This window comes from Bufo bufo, chromosome 11 (genome assembly GCF_905171765.1).
Source record: "Bufo bufo chromosome 11, aBufBuf1.1, whole genome shotgun sequence".
NCBI classification, from domain to species: domain Eukaryota; kingdom Metazoa; phylum Chordata; class Amphibia; order Anura; family Bufonidae; genus Bufo; species Bufo bufo.
The window spans coordinates 54,282,895-54,299,256 of NC_053399.1; positions in this window are offsets into that span (position 1 = coordinate 54,282,895).

The following is a 16,362-nucleotide window of genomic DNA, read 5'->3' on the forward strand; positions in this document are numbered from 1 at the left end:
TGCTGTGGTGCCTCTCTCCTCTTCCTGGGTGCGGGGGTCAAAGTAACTCAATGGTGGCTTCTCCTGTGGTGGCTGATATGATGCCAGAATATGTGCTGTGGGGCCTCTCTCCTCTTCCTGGGTGCAGGGGTCAAAGTAACTCAATGGTGGCTTCTCCTGTGGTGGTTAGTATGATGCCAGAATATGTGCTGTGGGGCCTCTCTCCTCTTCCTGGGTGCAGGGGTCAAAGTAACTCAATGGTGGCTTCTCCTGTGGTGGCTGATATGATGCCAGAATATGTGCTGTGGTGCCTCTCTCCTCTTCCTGGGTGCGGGGGTCAAAGTAACTCAATGGTGGCTTCTCCTGTGGTGGCTGATATGATGCCAGAATATGTGCTGTGGGGCCTCTCTCCTCTTCCTGGGTGCAGGGGTCAAAGTAACTCAATGGTGGCTTCTCCTGTGGTGGTTAGTATGATGCCAGAATATGTGCTGTGGGGCCTCTCTCCTCTTCCTGGGTGCAGGGGTCAAAGTAACTCAATGGTGGCTTCTCCTGTGGTGGCTGATATGATGCCAGAATATGTGCTGTGGTGCCTCTCTCCTCTTCCTGGGTGCGGGGGTCAAAGTAACTCAATGGTGGCTTCTCCTGTGGTGGCTGATATGATGCCAGAATATGTGCTGTGGGGCCTCTCTCCTCTTCCTGGGTGCAGGGGTCAAAGTAACTCAATGGTGGCTTCTCCTGTGCTGATTGATATAAAGCTGATGGTTGTGCCATCTGACATGGTTGCCAGGGTCTGATTCAATGGGGGCCTACTCCTGTGGTGGGTGATCTAAATGCCTGATTCTCTGCTGTGAAACCTCTCTCCTCCGTCTGGGTGTAGGGGTCAAAGTCTTTCAAAGTCGCCTTCTCCTGTGCTGATTGATATGAAGCTGATGGTTGTGCCATCTGACATGGTTGCCGGGGTCCCATTAAATTGTGGCCTACTCCTGTGGTGGTTGATATGATGCCTGATTCTCTGATGTGGAACCTCTCTCCTCTGTTTGGGTGAAGGGGTCAAAGTAACTAAATGGTGGCTTCTCCTGTGGTGGCTGATATGATGCCAGAATATGTGCTGTGGGGCCTCTCTCCTCTTCCTGGGTGCAGGGGTCAAAGTAACTCAATGGTGGCTTCTCCTGTGGTGGCTGATATGATGCCAGAATATGTGCTGTGGTGCCTCTCTCCTCTTCCTGGGTGCGGGGGTCAAAGTAACTCAATGGTGGCTTCTCCTGTGGTGGCTGATATGATGCCAGAATATGTGCTGTGGTGCCTCTCTCCTCTTCCTGGGTGCGGGGGTCAAAGTAACTCAATGGTGGCTTCTCCTGTGGTGGCTGATATGATGCCAGAATATGTGCTGTGGTGCCTCTCTCCTCTTCCTGGGTGCAGGGGTCAAAGTAACTAAATGGTGGCTTCTCCTGTGGTGGTTGATATGATGCCTGATTCTCTGCTGTGAAACCTCTCTCCTCCATCTGGGTGTAGGGGTCAAAGTCTTTCAAAGTCGCCTTCTCCTGTGCTGATTGATATAAAGCTGATGGTTGTGCCATCTGACATGGTTGCCAGGGTCTGATTCAATGGGGGCCTACTCCTGTGGTGGGTGATCTAAATGCCTGATTCTCTGCTGTGAAACCTCTCTCCTCCGTCTGGGTGTAGGGGTCAAAGTCTTTCAAAGTCGCCTTCTCCTGTGCTGATTGATATGAAGCTGATGGTTGTGCCATCTGACATGGTTGCCGGGGTCCCATTAAATTGGGGCCTACTCCTGTGGTGGGTGATCTAAATGCCTGATTCTCTGCTTTGAAACCTCTCTCCTCCGTCCGGGTGTAGGGGTCAAAGTCTGTCAAAGTCGCCTTCTCCTGTGCTGATTGATATAAAGCTTATGCTTGTGCCATCTGACATGGTTGCCGGGGTCTGATTCAATGGTGGCCTACTCCTGTGGTGGGTGATCTAAATGCCTGATTCTCTGCTGTGTAACCTCTCTCCTCCGTCTGGGTGTAGGGGTCAAAGTAACTAAATGGTGGCCTACTCCTGTGGTGGGTGATATGATGCCTGGTTCTCTGCTGTGGGACCTCTCTCCTTTGTCTGGGTGCTGTGGTCAAAATAATAGTAAGTGACCTTCTCCATTGGTGGGTGACTTGAAGCCTGATTCTGTGCTATGGGACCTCACTCCAATTAATATTGTTTAATTTTTATTTATTTTATGTTAACTCATCATTTCCCTATCTACATTTGTTTGCAGGGGATTTAACTACATTTTGCTGCCTTTTGCAGCCCTCTAGCCCTTTCCGGGTGTGTTTTACAGCCTTTTTAGTGCCCAAAAGTTCGGGTCCCCATTGACTTCTATGGGGTTCGGGTTCGGGATGAAGTTCGGGTCGAGTTCGGATCCCGAACCCGAACATTTTTCGAAAGTTCGGCCGAACTCGTCGAACCCGAACATCCAGGTGTTCGCTCAACTCTAGTTATAGGCACTAGGGACAGTGGTTAGGAAAGACTTTATTCACAAAAAAATTACTATTGAGCAGTTCATGGACATAGTAACATAGTACATAAGGCCGAAAAAAGACATTTGTCCATCCAGTTCGGCCTGTTATCCTGCAAGTTGATCCAGAGGAAGGCAAAAAAAAACCCTGTGAAGTAGAAGCCAATTTTCCCCACTTTAGGGGAATAAAAAATTCCTTCCCGACTCCAATCAGGCAATCAGAATAACTCCCTGGATCAACGACCCCTCTCTAGTAGCCATAGCCTGTAATATTATTACGCTCCAGAAATACATCCAGGCCCCTCTTGAATTCCTTTATTGTACTCACCATCACCACCTCCTCAGGCAGAGAGCTCCATAGTCTCACTGCTCTTACCGTAAAGAATCCTTTTCTATGTTTGTGTACAAACCTTCTTTACTCCAGACGCAGAGGATGTCCCCTCGTCACAGTCACAGTTCTGGGGATAAATAGATGATGGAATAGATCTCTATACTGCCCCCTGATATATTTATACATATTAATTAGATCTCCCCTCAGTCGTCTTTTTTCTAAAGTGAATAACCCTAATTTTGATAATCTTCAGGGTACTGTAGTTGCCCCATTCCAGTTATTACTTTAGTTGCCCTCCTCTGGACCCTCTCCAGCTCTGCTATGTCTGTCTTGTTCACAGGAGCTTAGACCTGTACACAGTACTCCGTGTGTGGTCTGACTAGCGATTTGTAAAGTGGTAGGTATATGTTCTTATCACGGGCATCTATGCCCCTTCTGATGCAACCCATTATCTTATTGGCCTTGGCAGCAGCTGCCTGACACTGGTTTTTGCAGCTTAGTTTGCTGTTTATTAAAATTCCTAGATCCTTTTCCATGTCAGTGTTACCGAGTGTTTTACCATTTAGTATGTACGGGTGACTTGCATTATTCCTTCCCATGTGCATAACTTTACATTTGTCAGTGTTAAACCTCATCTGCCACTTATCTCCCCAAGCATCCAATCTATCCAGATCCCTCTGTAGTAGTATACTGTCCTCTTCAGTGTAAATTACTTTAAACAGTTTAGTGTCATCTGCGAAAATTTATACTTTACTATGCAAGCCTTCTACAAGATCATTAATAAATATATTGAAGAGAATAGGGCCCAATACTGACCCCTGAGGTACCCCACTAGTGACAGTGACCCAATCTGAGTATGTACCGTTAATAACCACCCTCTGTTTTCTATAATTGAGCCAGTTACTTACCCACATACAGACGTTTTCACCCAGTCCGAGCATTCTCATTTTATATACTAACCTTTTATGTGGTACAGTGTCAAATGCTTTGGATAAGTCCAGATATACGACATCCATTGATTCGCCACTGTCAAGTCTAGAACTTACCTCCTCATAGAAACTGATTAAATTAGTTTGGCATGACCGATCCCTCATGAAGCCATGCTGATATGGCGTTATTTGCTTATTTCCGTTGAGATGCTCTAAGATAGCATCTCTCAGAAAACCTTCAAACAGTTTACCCACAACAGATGTTAAACTTACCGGCCTATAGTTTCCAGGCTCTGTTTTTGGACCCTTTTTGAATATTGGCACCACATTTGCCATGCGCCAATCCTGTGGAACATTCCCTGTCAGTATAGAGTCCGCAAATAAGGGTCTGGCTATGACATTACTTAATTCCCTTAGGTGTATGCCATCCGGTCCTGGCGATTTGTCTATTTTAATCTTTTTAAGTCGCTGATGTACTTCTTCATGGGTCAGACAGGACACTTTTAATGGGGAATTTATTTTTACATTCAGCATTTCATCTGACAGTTTATTTTCCTCAGTAAATACACTGGAGAAAAAAATATTTAACAGCTTTGCTTTCTCCTCGTCGCTCTCTGCGACTCCCCCCTCATTACTCTTTAAAGGGCCGACACCTTCAGATTTATACTTTTTAACATTTATATAATTGAAGAACATTTTAGGGTTAGTTTTACTCTCTTTGGCAATTAATCTCTCGGTCTCTATTTTGGCCGCTTTTATTTGTTTTTTACATGTTCTATTTTTTTCCTTATAGTTTTTCAGTGCTTCCGTGCAACCCTCCTGTTTTAGTGATTTATATGCTTTCTTTTTGTCATTTATTGCTTTCTTTACAGTTCTATTTATCCACATTGGTTTCTTTTTGTTCCTTAACCTTTTATTCCCATACGGTATGTACCTCTCACAATGAGATTTTAGGATGTTTTTAAAGATATCCCATTTTGTGGCTGTATTTTTATTTTTGAGGACTTTGTCCCAGTTAGTTAGGCCTATGGCCTCTCTTAGTTGGCCAAATTTAGCTTTTTTGAAGTTTGGTATTTTTGTTCCTCCCTGTAGAAATGCTCTTTTGAATGATAATTGGAAGGTTATTACTTTATGGTCACTATTTCCCAGGTGTCCACCAACCTGCACGTCTGTTGTACTGTCAGGCCTATTGGTTAATACTAAGTGCAGTATGGCCGTCCTTCTAGTCGGGTCCTGAACCAGTTGGGAGAGGTAATTGTCTTTGGTTATTGCTAAGAACCTGTTTCCCTTATGAGATATACAAGTTTTAGTTTCCCATTCTATATCTGGGTAGTTGAAGTCCCCCATAATAACCACCTCATTATGATTTGCCGCCTTGTCTATCTCGTTTAGTAGTAGATTTTCTGTGGACTCTGGTATATTAGGTGGTTTATAGTAAACTCCTATTAGTAATTTATTGTTGTTTTTAGCTCCATGTATCTCTACCCACAGTGACTCCACATGTTCATGTCCCTCACTTATATCTTCACGGAGTGTGGGCTTTAGACAAGACTTTACATAAAGACAAACCCCTCCCCCTCTCCGGTTTTGACGATCCTTTCTAAACAGACTGTAACCTTGTACATTAACTGCCCAGTCATAGCTATCATCCAGTCATGTCTCAGTTATTCACACTATGTCATAGTCCTCCTCACACATCACTAATTCCAGCTCCCCAATTTTATTAGTCAGGCTTCTGGCATTAGTATATAATACATTTGAGAGGTTTATGTATATTTTTTACCCTACACCTTTCCTTCTGAACTGTTCTAGTCCCTCCTTCCATTCCTCCCCCAGTCCCACTACCTTGCCCCTGGTCTCTATCTGCACTATCTTCCCCTCCTATAGGGGATAGTGTAGGGATATAATAGGGAGGCATTATCTACAGTATAGGGAGAGAGCAGGGGCAAATAGAAGAGTGTAAAGCCTGGAGCTATTCTATTACACCTAGATGCACTAATTGGGGTTAAAATATTCTAATACTACATATTTTAGGTTGTTTGCATTCTTTGATACACAAATAATGCCAGTAGTCCTTGATTCTGTTATTGGGGCAAAACTGCGGTTTGATAATACAGAATTTGGGGAGGGAAGGGTTCAAATTCTTTTATATATAATTGAATATGTTAATCCTTGATGTGTAATTGGGCTGAAATTGCAGCTTGGTACTACATATTTTAGGGAGTTTTCCCTCTTTTATATATAGTTCAATCTATATAGCTTCTAGAGGACAGTCAGCAGCTACTGCCCTGCCAAGATATGGAGGAGAGATCCGCTGCCTTCTCCGATATGAAGCTGGTGTTACGTGGGAGCTGGTTTTCTGAGGGGTCAGGCACACAGCCCTTAGACTGGTGAGGGTGACATCAGTGACATGCAGAAAGTAGTGGATGATAATGTAGTTGATCGCACATGGGAGCCGGGTGAAAAGGGGGTTTCATCATCATCATCATCATCAGTGGAAGAGGGTGGCAGCTTGCACGTGAAGCAGATGCTGAGCCAGCAGGGTGATAGAGTATCCGTGAGTCAGCAGGGTGGCAGCAGTGTGAGGTCTGGAGCCAAAAGTGCCCGGTGTAGACCACCTTCTACTCAGGAGCCTACCTGTCTGGAAAGAACTAGCGATGCACAGGTTCATGGAGGCAGCGGCAACAGGCAGTCAGCAGAGAGTGGTTGAGGAGAAAATGCAATACTCGCCTGTGTGGGAATTTTTCATCAAGCCACTGGAGGATGTCATTGTGGCCAGGGTGGCACCACGGCGCTGCGTCAACACATGCAGCGTCACCATAAAGTGACCTTGGAAAACTGTAGTGCTAATGCAGTGGTACAGCCTAACGCAGCAGTGGTCCGCACCCCTTTTTCCAGCACTGAAGGCTCCACCACTTAAGCATAAGGGAGCTGTGTTTCCTTCCCATCATTTAATGGTCCTGATGCTTCTACTCCTGGTCACTTATTTCATCAGCAATCAATCACCGAGGCGATTGCAAAAAGACAACAGTATGCGTTCACTCATCCAATGGCGCAGAAGCTGAATGTGCTCCTGGCCAAGTTGCTGGTACTACAGTCCCTCCCCTTCCATGTGGTAGACTCTGCACCTTTCAGAGAACTGATGGCTTGTGCCAAGCCAAGGTGGAGAGTCCCAAGCCGTCATTACTTCTCCAAAAAGGCTGTACCAGCCCTGCACAGGTATGTTGAACAGAAGGTGGGCCAGTCCTTGAGCAGACTTGTGGAGCTGTAACTATGGTCAAGGACAATATATGTATCACGGTCGGCGTGGCTATCACATACGTGACACAGAGGGAGGGAACGAGGGAGGCCCTGCCCAAGTGAGAGGGAAGATGGTGACCCCTGACTCACCTGGCGGCTGGCACCTGGCTGCCCTGACGTCCCTAGACGGGTTCCTCACCCGTACGCCGATCACGTGCCTAAAGCCCTGGCTTTCCCTGAGCTGAGCCCTTGGTAGTGAACAGGGCGATGGGAACACTAGTCCGCACCACTAACTCTAAGGGAAAACACCAAGGGGAGGACAGACAACACAGACTCAACATATATTCCCAGGTGGGCGACAACAGGAGACAACAATAAGCCCAACAGGGATCCGGAGGGTAGCACTCAGGAACGACAACCAGGATTAACCACTCCAGTGGGTCAGTATAGATGTCCAGGCAGGAAGCTCTATAACTGGCAACTAGAGAAGTGTGAGGGGAGAATATAAGGAGGTAGGGAGTGGCAGACAAGAAACAGCTGAGGAGGAGAAGCTACGGATCCCTGAGAGAGACAAAAAGAATAGCAAGGCAAACACAGAAAACAATCACTAAGAAACACCGTGATCTTTAGATATAGAGCGCGCAGCCACCCGCTGCGACTTCCTGACCCCGGGTATAACGGAGTCAGACGTGGCTCTTGATACCCTCGTGACAGTACCCCCCCTTTCACGAGGGGCCTCCGGACACTCAGGACCAGGTCTCTCCGGATGAGAGGCATGGAAAGTCTGAATTAACCTGTTGGCGTTTACCTCTGACGCTGGAACCCACATTCTTTCCTCGGGACCGTAACCCCTCCAATGCACCAGATACTGAAGAGAGCGGCGGACCCGACGAGAATCAACAATTCTGGCTATTTGAAACTCCAGATTACCAGCCACAATGACAGGAGGAGGTGGCAGCGGCGATGGTTCTAGAGGTGGAACATACTTCTTGAGTAACGATTTATGGAAGACGTTATGGATCTTAAAAGTCTGAGGTAGCTCCAGGCGAAAAGCCACAGGGTTAATGACGGCTACTATTTTATAGGGACCAATGAACCTAGGACCCAGTTTCCAAGAAGGAACCTTCAACTTAATATTCCTAGTAGACAACCACACATAGTCATTCACTCCTAGGTCCGGACCTGGCGACCGTTTCTTATCGGCCATGCATTTATATTTACCACTCATCTTTTTCAAGTTAACTTGCACCTTCTGCCATACCGATGAAAGAGATGAAGAAAACCTTTCCTCTTCGGGAACCCCAGAAGACCCCCCCTCTTTGAAAGTACAAAATTGGGGATGAAAACCGTATGCACCAAGGAATGGTGACTTGCCAGTGGACTCCTGATAATGATTATTTATGGCAAACTCAGCTAACGGTAAATATGATGACCACAACTCTTGGTTTTCAGACACAAAACACCTTGAATATGTTTCTAGGTTTTGGTTGGTACGCTCAGTCTGTCCATTCGACTGAGGATGGAAAGCTGAGGAAAAGGACAAGTGAACCCCCAAACGGGAACAAAAAGCTTTCCAAAACTTAGAAATAAACTGGGTTCCCCGATCCGAAACCACATCGGAAGGGACCCCGTGAAGCTTCACGATTTCACTGATAAACACCTGAGCGAGAGTTTTAGCATTAGGAAGTGCGGGTAGCGCAATAAAGTGTACCATTTTGCTAAACCTGTCTACTACTACCAAGATAACTGTTTTACCCGCCGACAACGGTAAGTCAGTGATGAAATCCATTGACAGATGTGTCCATGGCCTATTGGGGATGAAAAGTGGCAATAAAGACCCTGCTGGACGTGTATGAGAGACTTTCGCGCGTGCACAAGTAGAACAAGTAGACACGAAATCCATTACATACTGACGCAACCTTGGCCACCAAAAACGACGAGATAAAAGCTCCAAGGTTGCTTTACTACCCGGGTGTCCAGCAAGTGCCGAATTATGATGTTCTTTTAATAATTCAAGACGCAGGTTTAACGGTACAAACAATTTCTCTGAGGGGCAAGAGGCCGGGGCGTCCCCCTGAGCCTCTAACACCTTTCCCTCTAGAACAGAGTGTACAGCAGAGACAACCACTCCTCTTTGTAAAATAGGTACCGGATCACAAACATTACCCCCTCCAGGGAAACTACGAGATAATGCGTCTGCCTTGGTATTTTTTGCCCCAGGACGATAGGTGATTACAAAGTTAAATCTGGTAAAGAATAGCGACCACCTAGCTTGTCTAGGGGTGAGACGCTTAGCCGATTCTAGGTACAGAAGGTTCTTGTGATCCGTAATCACCGTGACGGGGTGGATTGCTCCCTCTAAGAAGTGACGCCACTCTTCAAGCGCCAGTTTAATCGCCAACAGTTCCCTATTTCCAATATCATAATTCTTCTCCGCAGAAGATAATTTTTTGGAAAAAAAAGCGCAAGGACGCCATTTGCCAGCAGACGGACCCTGAGACAATACAGCTCCCACTCCCACCTCTGACGCATCTACCTCGACAATAAAAGGCTGGGAGACATCAGGTTGAATTAGAACAGGTGCCGAGGTAAACCTCTCCTTTAGAGAGGAAAATGCATCTTTAGCGGCGTCAGACCATTTGGAAAAATCCGTCCCCTTCCTAGTCATGTCGGTAAGGGGTTTAACGATCACTGAATAATTTTTTATGAACTTTCTATAGAAATTAGCGAAACCCAAAAACCGTTGTAGGGCTTTAAGGTTCTCAGGAAGATCCCAATCTAAAATTGCCTGGACCTTCCCAGGATCCATGCGGAAACCTGAAGCAGATAATAGATATCCCAGGAACTGTAATTCCTGAACAGCGAAGACACATTTTTCAATTTTCGCATATAATTTATTCGTCCGTAGGACCTGCAGTACTTGCCTGACATGCACCTCATGTGTTTTCAGATCAGCCGAATAAATTAAGATATCATCTAGGTATATGACTACAAACCTGCCGATGAGATGACTAAAAATATCATTAACGAAATGTTGGAAGACAGCAGGGGCATTGGTCAGACCGAAAGGCATAACTAGATTTTCATAATGCCCCTCAGGGGTGTTAAAAGCTGTCTTCCACTCATCCCCTTCCCTGATACGAATCAGATTGTAGGCCCCCCTAAGATCAAGTTTGGAGAACCACTTAGCACCCGCAATCTGATTAAAAAGGTCAGGAATGAGAGGAAGAGGGTATGGGTCACGGATGGTTATCTGGTTTAACTCACGGAAATCTAAGCAAGGACGCAGGCCCCCATCTTTCTTTTTAACAAAGAAAAACCCTGCAGCCACGGGTGAAGAAGAGGGTCTGATGTGTCCCTTAGCCAGACTCTCGGAGATATAATCTTTCATGGCTTGTCTCTCGGGACCCGAAAGATTATACAACCTGGACTTGGGTAATTTTGCCCCGGGAATCAGGTTAACAGGGCAATCATAAGGACGATGAGGTGGTAGTTTCTGACAACCCTTTTCAGAAAAAACGTCCTCAAAGTCCGAAATAAATGTAGGTAGGGAAGCTATGGAGGCGATTAAGCAATTGTTATTTAAGCAATTCTCTCTGCAATGCTCACTCCACTCCAATATCTCCCTGGCCTGCCAATCCACCACTGGATTGTGCGCTACCAACCAGGGAAGACCCAATACCACCGGAGAGGGAAGGCCCTCCAGAACGTAACATGAAAGACACTCATTATGGTGGTCCCCTACTTGAAGGTGTAAATTACGAACAATGTGGGTGAGGTTTCTCTGAGACAGAGGAGCAGAATCTATAGCGAATATGGGAATAAGTCTCTGCAGCGTACAGAGAGACAAACCCATAGTGCGGGCAAAATGGGCATCAATCAAGTTTACCCCTGCTCCACTGTCTAGAAAAACAGAAATAGACTCCGTCTTAACACCAAAAACAATGACCGCTGGTAACACAAATTGAGATGTTCGTATGGAGGAAACGTATACCCCCCGGCTGACATCCTCCGCACAGCCCGGGGTTAGTAGTTTTCCGACGGTCTTTTGTTTTTGAGAAAGGAGGGACAGACATTAATGAAATGACCCCTCCCCCCACAGAAAAAACAAGCCCCCCCCCTACGGCGAACCTCGGGAGGACGGACCTGACGAGAAGTTCCGCCTAGCTGCATAGGCTCATCTAAGTCAGTACAGGCTGACTGTTGCTTGGGAGAGGTAACCAATTGCTCCGGAATTTTCGATCTCTCCCTAAGACGTCTATCTATTCTGATAGAGAGGGACATAACAGCATCAAGGGAAAGGGGGGTCTCATACAGCGCCAGTGCATCCTTAACCCTTTCAGATAACCCAGAGCAGAACTGACTCCTGAGAGCCGGGTCGTTCCACTGAGTATCCGTAGCCCACCTACGGAACTCTGAGCAATATTCCTCTGCTGACCGATCTCCCTGTAGGAGTCTCCGTAACTTCGACTCAGCCAGGGCGACTCGGTCAGGGTCATCATATATGAGACCCAAAGCCCCAAAAAATCCCTCCACTGACCGAAGAGCCTGAGAACCAGGGGGTAACGAGAACGCCCAGGATTGCGGATCCCCCTGAAGCAGGGAAATGACAATCCCTACCCGCTGTTCTTCATGACCTGAGGAGTAAGGGCGCAACTTAAAATATAATTTGCAGGCCTCACGGAACGTCGCAAATTTGTCCCTTCCCCCAGAAAATCTGTCGGGAAGAGCAACCTTGGGTTCAGTGACAACCTGGTTACCCATAGCAACCGCTGGGGGTGCGGTCTGCTGCATTTGCTGCTGTTGTTGGAGAACAGACGCCTTCAATCCTGCCACCTCCAAAGACAGGCTTTGAAGCTGTTCTGCCAAGGCATCAATACGATCCATATTGGATTCTAAGTAGAGAGAGAAAAAAAAAAACAACAAACAAAAAATTATAAAAAAAATTATTATTATTTATTTTTTTTTTCTCAAAAAGTAAGGGCCAGTTATAATATCACGGTCGGCGTGGCTATCACATACGTGACACAGAGGGAGGGAACGAGGAAGGCCCTGCCCAAGTGAGAGGGAAGATGGTGACCCCTGACTCACCTGGCGGCTGGCACCTGGCTGCCCTGACGTCCCTAGACGGGTTCCTCACCCGTACGCCGATCACGTGCCTAAAGCCCTGGCTTTCCCTAAGCTGAGCCCTAGGTAGTGAACAGGGCGATGGGAACACTAGTCCGCACCACTAACTCTAAGGGAAAACACCAAGGGGAGGACAGACAACACAGACTCAACATATATTCCCAGGTGGGCGACAACAGGAGACAACAATAAGCCCAACAGGGATCCGGAGGGTAGCACTGAGGAACGACAACCAGGATTAACCACTCCAGTGGGTCAGTATAGATGTCCAGGCAGGAAGCTCTATAACTGGCAACTAGAGAAGTGTGAGGGGAGAATATAAGGAGGTAGGGAGTGGCAGACAAGAAACAGCTGAGGAGGAGAAGCTACGGATCCCTGAGAGAGACAAAAAGGATAGCAAGGCAAACACAGAAAACAATCACTAAGAAACACCGTGATCCTTAGATATAGAGCGCGCAGCCACCCACTGCGACTTCCTGACCCCGGGTATAACGGAGTCAGACGTGGCTCTTGATACCCTCGTGACAATATGTCCTTTACAGTCCACTGGGTAAATGTGGTTCCTGCCCAGCCATACCAGCAACTTAGCCAGCTGACAGCACTGCTGTCTCCACGTTCTCAAGCTGTGAGTACTGCCCAATGTCCTCCTCTGCCTCCTCATCCTCCACTGCAAGCACAATTCAGAGTGCTCCTCCAGCATACCACCTATGCAGAGCACGAGGGTGTCATGCTGTTCTGCACCTGTTTTTTCTGGGCGAACAGAGTCACCCCGAGGAGTAACTGCTTCAAAAGGAAATCGAATCCTGGCTCTCTCCTCGCCAAATGAAAATCGGAACCATGGTCCCCAACAACGGGAAGAACATTGTGTCAGCGCTGTGTCAAGGAGGCCTGACCAATGCGCCCTGCATGGCGCATGTCTTTAATCTGGTTGTAAGGTGGTTCCTGAAGTCTTCCACCCATCTGCAAGACATCCTAAAAATGGCCAGGAAACTGTGCATGCACTTTAGCCACTCTTACACTGCAAAACACGCCCTCCTTGAGCTGCAAAGGCAGAATAGCGTTCCCCAACATCGACTGATATGCAACATTTCTACCCGTTGGAACTCCACCCTCCACATGTTGGACAGACTATATAAGCACAGGAAGGCCGTAAATGATTTATTGATGATGCAGGCAGACAGGAGCAATCCCCTGTGTAACTTCAATGTTAGCCAGAGGCAGCTCATGTGTAACACCTGCCGTTTTCTCAGGCCCTTTGAGGAGGCAACTTTATTTGTCATTCACCAGGACTACTCGATGAACGACATCATTTCACTCCTTCACACACTGGAGAAGATGCTGATATATCTGGCTGGCCAGGAGACAGGAGACATAGTGCCTACATCTCACGGCCACCTGAGCCCTGTGGGGGCTGAACTAGAGGAAGAGGACATTCACACACACGGAATGTATACAGAAATGGGTGGCTTTTCTGCACAAGTGACAGGAGAGTAGCAGGAGGAACTAGAGAGCGATGAGGAAGACCAGGCAGATGTCCCCAACACACTGTGACAGTATACAGTGGAGATGGAGGCAGGGAGTCCCCCCGAGTGCCTTGTGCAAATGGCCAGATGCATGCTGAGTTCCATACATAGTGACAGCCATAATATCGCCACTCGAGGGATGACTACTGGCGCTCCAAAATGTTCCCATCCGCTGAGAGGGAGGATAAACTCAACTACTATCGAGAAGTCCTAAATAGTCAATTGGATGCTGCCTATGTGCGCAATCGCCCATCCTCATGAAGGTCTGACCGGGGGGCCCTATGCGCTCACGTTCCATTGCCATGACTGCTGTAGGGGGTTGGGGGGCATGAGCAGCAACAGCTCCATCAGCAGCAACTTAAGTCTGGAGTCTCTAATGTGCACTTTTCTTCACCCACCAGCAGCAGCAATACAAGGAGCAGAACCTGAACTAGCAGGTGGTAGCATAATTTGACTATACCCTGCCACCCCACATCCAAGATCCCCTGGACTACTGGGCAGCCAAACTTTATTTGTAGCCACAAGTGGCCCGAGTTTGTCCTGGACAAGCTTTCCTGCCCGGCCAGTAGTGTGGCATCAGAGCGGGTGTTTATTGCAGAAGGGGGCATAGTTATCCCAAAGAGAAATCGCCTTTCTACACAGAATGTGGAGAGACTGACCTTGATAAAGATGAATTAGGTGTGCATCAGCCAGGATTTCCACATGCTAGTGCCTGATGCATCAGACTAGATCATTCTGCGTGCCATAACAAACTTTGTCAAAAGAGACTCATTTTTTTTCTGGCCACCTGCTTCAGCCACTATTTTGATGCTGCCATCCGCCTGATGCCGCCTGATGCCACACATCTGCTGCCACTGTTGCCATGTTATCCTACTGCCACCCACCATCTTGTGCTGTTACTGCCACTGCTGTTGCCCCCCCCCCCCCCCCCCCCCCACCGCCCCACTCTGTGACTGGGCCATTATGTTGATCCAAATATATTTACGGCGAATTACGTTAAAAAACGTCTATTTCCTGGCTGCTGAGAGCCTTTATAGTGGCGTAGAACACTGTGCCTTGTAGTAACACGCATAGGGAGTCTGCTTTGGTAGTGGAATAATACTGTGAGTCCGTATGACATGCAGATGACAGGCATCGCTCTTAGAATCACTGCACTTCACTTTATTAAGGCACGGGGCCAAAACTGACCAAATAACTCAAGTATGAACTCAGCCTTACAGGTCGATGTTAGCGTCAAGAAGAAGTGCACTCCTTTTACACTGTTGCCAGCTGATTCCACATAGATGTCTACAGAACCTGGTCTATTAAACGCGTATACAATTAGAGCCCCCCGGACAGAGTGGAGAGGGTGTCAGCAGTAAGTTTGTGTTGACGTCACTGATTAATTTGCACTTCCTCTGATCTTACAGAACAATAACCCACAAAAAACGGATCCTTTCTGTGGAGCATACGCCTTCACTTGGTCAGCATTTGCTCAATAATCCATCAGTATTTCTAATGCCAAAAAAAAACAGGAGTGGATGTAAAACAGATGACACATGAATGAAATATTTGCATGTCTTCTGTGTTTTTGGCTTCCTGCTTTTGGCTACCAAATAATAAGCCAATTCTAATGGGACCATACAGGCCTTACAGCTGCTACACAGACAGGATCCGTTGTGCGTCTCATTTTTCCTTTCTTCTGACAGATCAGAAGAAAGGTCAAATAAATTATGATGTCAGCCAGGCCAAAGGGCAAAATAGTGGGCCAGTCATGAAATGGGGAGGGTGGGAACAGCATGAGAAGTCCACAAAATGGACCTATGACATATTAATGAGGGGGGAAGCAACATAAGGATACCACAGAGTGGCAAGGTGAAATCGTGTGGAGATGGCAGCAGCATCAGGATATCACAGAGTGGCAAGGTTACATAGTGTGGAGATGGCAGCAGCAGCATCAGGATACCACAGAGTGGTAAGGTGACATAGTGTGGAGATAGCCGCAGCAGCATCAGGATACCACAGAGTGGCAAGGTGACATAGTGTGGAGATGGCAGCAGCATCAGGATACCACAGAGTGGTAAGGTGACATAGTGTGGAGATGGCAGCAGCATCAGGATACCACAGAGTGGCAAGGTGACATAGTGTGGAGATGGCAGCAACAGCAGCATCAGGATATCACAGAGTGGCAAGGTGACATAGTGTAGAGAGGGCAGCAGCAGCATCAGGATACCACAGAGTGGCAAGGTGACATAGTGTGGGGATGGCAGCAGCAGGAGGATACCACAGAGTGGCAAGGTGACATAGTGTGGAGAAGGCAGCAGCAGCTGCATCAGGAGACCAGAAAGTGACCCGGTGACAGAGTAAGCCAGTGGGTGGCAATACCAGTACCCGCTGATGAAGGTGGCTGAAAGAAGGAGCACTTGGCATCAGATGTGTGGCATCAGGCGGGTGGCAGCAACAGAGTAGTAGCTGAGGTAGGTATTCAGAAGAAACAGGTCTCTTTTATCAAAGTGTTGGTGCGGCACCATTGATGATCTAGTCTGGTGTATCAGGAATTGGTTGTTGAAAATCCTGGCTGATCCATGCCTGATTCATCTTTACAAAGGTCAGTCTCTCCACATTTTGGGAGGACAGGCGGGTTCTCCTTGGGGTAACTATGGCCCCCGCCACACTAAACACCCGCTCCGATGCCACACTACTGACCAGGCGGGACAGCTTTTCCAGGGCAAACTCTGCTAGTTGCGG